Source organism: Balaenoptera borealis (genome assembly GCF_965194805.1).
Source record: "Balaenoptera borealis genome assembly, chromosome: 16".
Lineage (NCBI taxonomy): Eukaryota > Metazoa > Chordata > Mammalia > Artiodactyla > Balaenopteridae > Balaenoptera > Balaenoptera borealis.
The window spans coordinates 14,377,619-14,383,730 of record NC_138872.1 but is presented as its reverse complement, the minus strand read 5'-3'; positions in this window follow the sequence as shown (position 1 = coordinate 14,383,730).

Here is a 6,112-nt window from a genome sequence, read left to right as displayed (position 1 = left end):
CTCCAGGGGCATCTGGCCCTGGGTGAGGAGGAGAGTGAGGGCAGTTCAGAAAGGGGAGGAGCATCAGAGAAATCTAAAATTTGAGGGTACCTACTAGGTGGTCAGAAGTTGTGAGCACCAACCAGAAAAGTGATGTGATCTGTTCATTGATCTGCAGGATGGGGACTGGGAAGCTCTCCTTCTTCCAGATAATCCCAGAATCACTTCAGGGAAGCATTTCCCAAATCCTACTCTCATGCAGAGCCTTTCACGTGTGTGCCCATCACCTAGCACCTTCCTGTAGTTTCTCACATTGCACTATACAGACTACTTACTGAATGCTTTAAAGTGATTTGCTTTTCAACTTAAATAGATGGATTTTAAAAGGAAACTATATTAATTTATTTTTTCATTCAAATGCATATTTATTGTGTTTCTACTGTGTGCTGGACACTGTTCTAGACCCTGAGGGCACAGCAGGGAACAAGACAAAGAGCGGTCATTTTAGTGGGGGAGATAAATTGGAAACAAGAGCTAGAAATGGGGTGGGTGGAGAGAGAGGGGGAGGAAGGGGAGGGAAGGAGGGAGGGAAAGAGGAAAGAAGGAAACGAGGGAGGGGGGAGGGAGGAAGGAAGGAAGGAAGGAGAGAGAGAGAGAGAGAGATGTGCGTCAGTTAGTGATGATTATCAGAGAGAACCCCTTTGAGGTGGTGGCACCTGAGCACAGATCTACATGATCTAGAGGAAGCCATGGAAGGATCTGGGGCAAGAGTATCCCAGGCAGCTGGCCCAGCATGTGCAAAGGCCCTGAGGTAAGACTGAGATTCCATCTTGGAGGAATGCCAAGGAGGAGTGAGTGGAGGGTAGAGTGATGGCAGAAGACAAGGAGGAAGTCAGCAGGGGTCAGGTCATGAAAAGCTTCCAGAAAACAAAAGCATTTCAGACTTTCTTCTAAGCATACCAGGAAGCCACCGCAGAACTTTGAACAGTGGACTGACACGATCAGACTTAATGCTGTCAAATACCCTTTGTTGGTGATGTTGGTGAGTACCAAAAAAAAAAAAAAAAAAAAAAAAATGAATGTCAATAACAGAAGTAGAAAGAAACCCAGTTTCACTGAATTCTCACGAAATACTGTCGTCTACTGAGGGCTCTGAACTTAAGGCCTCCTCTGTGCTGAAAAAGGGGGCTTAGCAAGTGTGGGAGAGGTGTTCACGACATAGTAGCACCGACCTAAGATTGTGTCTGGATTGAAAGAACAGTGGTGTGATTCAGCACATTTACATGATGTTTGTGAACCATCTAAAATCATTTCCAGTGCCACGGGCGATATGCTTCTCAGTCTTTGGTTAATGCAGCGCTATGGTGAGATGATCAAGGAAGTCATAAGCACCAAGAAAGAGACAGGGGGCCTTAGTTACTCTCACATCAGACCCTCCTGGAGAGGAGCGTTGGCAGTGTCAGCCTGGAACCAGTGAGACACCAGCGAGGTCCCCACAACAAGTGCCCTTCACGGAGGAGTGAAGGGATGGGGGAGACGGGTTCCTCCAGGAGAGGAGCAGGCTGTGTACACCCACTTACCATCTTCCTGCTGCTCCCAAGGGGCTGGCCTCTCCTGGGACGAGATGTGAAACCAAACACAGCCTATGCCTGAGGTCATGGGTCATCAGACCTGGAAAGGAAATCTCCACCCCTACTTTGCAGGTTAGGAAACCAAGGCTTACAAGGCTGATGACTGACGCTCTCCTCTCCAGCTCCCGCATGCGCTTGGATGACCCCTCATCAGCACAGCTCTCCCAGGCTCTGTACCTGCCATCCCAGCGGCCCCCTGCTCCACTTTACCTCCTCCATCCTGAACATGGTCAACCTCAAACACTACTCACCCTTAATATTTTATATCAAACATCCCACTTCCTGGTCACCATGTACTAACTTTTCTCCTAATACTCGAATGCTCCCCAAGGCAATAACTCTCTGACCTCACTGAGATCTTTCACCTCTAAATGCAGATCCCTGACCCCATTGCTTTTCCAAAATCCATCAAGAAGCTCATGGGCTTCATTCTCCTTCTTGTCCAATCTAGATCCCATATCCCAACCTTAGAATCAATCCCTGCAAACACCCTCTTGTAGATTAGTCACACTAATGCTGGATTAATGTACACACCTGCTGCACGTAGGCAGAAAGGTCAGACAGCCTGACAAACAGGTTTCACTTGAAACCCAGGAACTCGAACCTCATACTCACCCTCCAAATGCTCCTTCTGCACAGCAAAGGAAATACTCAATAAGTTGAAAAGGCAACCTACAGAATGGAAGAAAATATTTGTAAACCAAAAATCTGATAAGGGGTTAATCTCCAAAATATATAAAGAACTCAAACAACTCTATAGCAAGAAAGCAAATAATCTAATTAAAAAATGGGTGATGGACCTGAATAGACATTTTTTTCCCAAAGACATACAAATGGCCAACAGGTACGTGAAAAGGTGCTCAACATCACTAATCATCAGGGAAATACAAATCAAAACCACAGTGAGATCACACCTGTGAGGATAAGTATAATAAAAAAGAAGAGAGAACAAAAGTTGGTGAGGATGTAGAGAAAAGGGTACCTTCGTGCACTGTTGGTGGGGATGTAATTGGTGCAGCCACTATAGAAAACAGTATGGCGGTTACTCAAAAAGTTAAAAGGAGATCTATCATATGATCCAGCAATTCCACTCCTGGATACATATCTGAAGAAACTGAAATCAGTATCCCAAAGAGATATCTGCATACCATGTTCACTGTAGCATTATTCACAACAGCCAAGATATGGAAACAACCATTGATGTTGAGTTTGGCCATGTGACTTGCTCTGGCTAATAGGATATAGGCTGAAGGGACGAGATGCCAGTTTCCGGCCTTGACGTTAAGAGGCAGCAGGTGTCTCCTCTCTCTTCTCTGGGAACTTTCTACATTCGCCATAACAACAACAACAACCATGTAGCCTGGACCCCAGAATGAGAAACCTGGTACACACCTGAACTTGACCTGCAGCCTGCAGCAGGGCTGTGCCAGGCAACTCACATATCTGAAAGTGAGAAAGGAACACTAATTTATGATTCTGGAATTGCTTATCACGCAGCAAATGGTGACTAATACAGAATCCACCCAGGTAGAAAGTGTTTTTACCTCACCCACTGAGTATACCGTTGCCATGCCTGAAAGCCCTAAAATAAAATAACAATGATGATGGTAATAATAATAATACAGTCTTTGCTTTCAAAAATAGAAAATACTGGGCTTCCCTGGTGACGCAGTGGTTGAGAGTCTGCCTGCCAATGCAGGGGACACGGGTTCGAGCCCTGGTCTGGGAGGATCCCACATGCCGCGGAGCAACTGGGCCCGTGAGCCACAACTGCTGAGCCTGCGCGTCTGGAGCCTGTGCTCCGCAACAAGAGAGGCCGCGATAGTGAGAGGCCCGCGCACCGCGATGAAGAGTGGTCCCCGCTCACCGCAGCTGGAGAAAGCCCTCGCACAGAAACGAAGACCCAACACAGCCAAAAATAAATAATAATAAATTAATTAATTTTAAAAAAAGGGGATAAGTTTAAAAAAAAAAAAAGAAAATACTGAAAAACAGGGAGAAAAATAAAAACCACCCAAGCCCTACCACTCAAATATAATCACTAATATCTTGGTGTGTATCCGTCTAACCTCATCTCTGATGACAGATGAAGCTAATTAGATAGGAAGAGAGATAAAAGGCAACCTCCTCCTTCGAATGTTCAGATTAAAACCTTGGAGGCATCCCTGACTCCTCTTTTTCTCTCTCACATCCTATCGGTCAGAGCATCCTGCAGGCTCTGCAGAATTCGATCTTTCTAATCACCCCCTCCATCACCATCGCCACCACCACCACCATCTCTCACCAGGAATATTGCAACTGCCTGATACTGGCCTTCTTCCTCCTGTTCCTGCCTTCTCATCTGTTCTCCACACAGCGGCCAGAAGGAGCCTTTCTAAACCTAAGTCAGGGGACTTCCCTGGTGGCACAGTGGTTAAGAATCCGCCTGCCAATGCAGGGGACACGGGTTCGAGCCCTGGTCCAGGAAGATCCCACATGCCGCGGAGCAACTAAGCCTGTGCGTCACAACTACTGAGCCTGCGCTCTAGAGCCCGCGAGCCACAACTACTGAGCCTGCGTACTGCAACTACTGAAGCCCACACACCTAGAGCCTGTGTTCCACAACAAGAAAAGCCACCACAGTGAGAAGCCCACGCACCACAACGAAGAGTAGCCCCCGCTCGCCGCAACTAGAGAAAGCCCGCGTGTAACAACGAAGACCCAACACAGCCAAAAGTAAATAAATAAAATAAATTTATTAAAAAGAAAAACCTAAGTCAGTCCACGTCACTCTTCTGATCTGATCTCCCCGTGATTCCCCCTCTTACTCAGTGGAGCACTTATCACCACCTCTCAGGCCCTCTGTGGGGTGCCCACCCTTTCCTCTCAGACCTCATCTTTTCTCAATCACTTCTAACACATGGACACTCGGACTCCCGTCCTTGGCTCTTTCTGTGCCCTGTGGTAGGAATGTGCCCACGACAGATACTTGGACGGCCCAGTTCCTTTCCATGTGTTATTCTAAAGCCGTCTTCTCTGGAAGGCCTTCCCTCGCTACCACAGCTAAAATTCCACACTTACATGTGCACGCACACATGCACACACGCATATACACACATGCATACGTACATGTACACACACACACTGACACTTTGCATTCTCCCTTCCCTGCTTCCTTATTTCCCCTTGGCCCTTGTCACGCTCCAGCAGACTGTGTAGCTCACTTATTTGTTAATTTATTACCCATGTCCCCTGCAAGAATATAAGTTCCACAAAGGCAAGGCATTTTGCCTCTTTTGTTTACCTCTGCATTTCCTGTGTCTAGAACAGTGTCTAGAACAGCACATAAGTAGACACTTAATATTTACTGAATGAATGAATGAAGGAGTGAATGAATGAAGGAGTGTATGAATGAAGGAGTGAATGGACGAGTGAATGTAAGGTGCCTGGAATGTTGCTGATATAGAATAAAGGGTGTTTCTTAGCACCAGAGACTTAAAGAACAATGCTTTTTTCCTTACATTATAGATGCTGTAAAAAGTTGATACAAATTTTTAAATGGAGCATAACATATAAAGTCATAAATGTCACTGGTAGAATAATAATATAAGCAATAATATAACCAATAAAAACAAGGAAATGAAAGGAAGAAGGTGCAGTGGAGGGAATGCCGATGAACAAAATTCCTCATCTCTCTCATCACTAGACGTTGTTTAGTGGTAATAATTTAAGAAAAGCACCCTATGTTTATTTCTTAAAACAGAGCCCTCAATGCTCTAAAAATTGGTTCTCACATGTACTCTATTTGGCCCAGACATTGCTTTTAAATTTTTTGAGATAGTGCCAACTTTTGAAATTTGGGTTGTTTTACATATAACTCCATATTTCTGCCTTTTCTTCAAAGAGATCTGGCCACAATGGGCCTGCATTCTGAAGTCCAGCCACCAGGTGGCACAGAGAAGCGGCCATTCTCTTTAGATGCGGCTTTGAACCCGCAGTTGGCTACACACCCCACCCAGGTTTTCATTCCTGGTATAAATATTTCATGGTAACAACGTAAAAGAAAAAAAAAAAGAAACACAAAAATTTAACAGTCCTTATCTCAAGGAAGTGGGGCTTGGGAGTGTTGGGAGAGGAGAGTATCTCCCTGTTTTCAACCTTTTATGCTTTATGTATATTCATGTGAGTTCAGGTACATGTGTCTTGTTTCAATAATGAAAGGACTAGTTAGGTTAAAAAAAATCATTAAAAAAATTTTTTTACGTTAGAAAAATCGCAAAACACTGAAACGTCTAAAGATCAAAAATAAAAACTGCCCATGCCCTGCCAGTTACTAACAATATTTTGGCATATGTTCATCGAATTTTTGCCTATGATGAGAGCTCAAGCTAGTTAAAAATGGAGATAGACATCTTGATAGGTATTTTCACATCACTGAGATCATACTGTATGTCAATGTGGTGGCATGTACCTTTTTAGATTATCAGCCATTTGACATGGGGCTGAGTTCATGTACATTACAT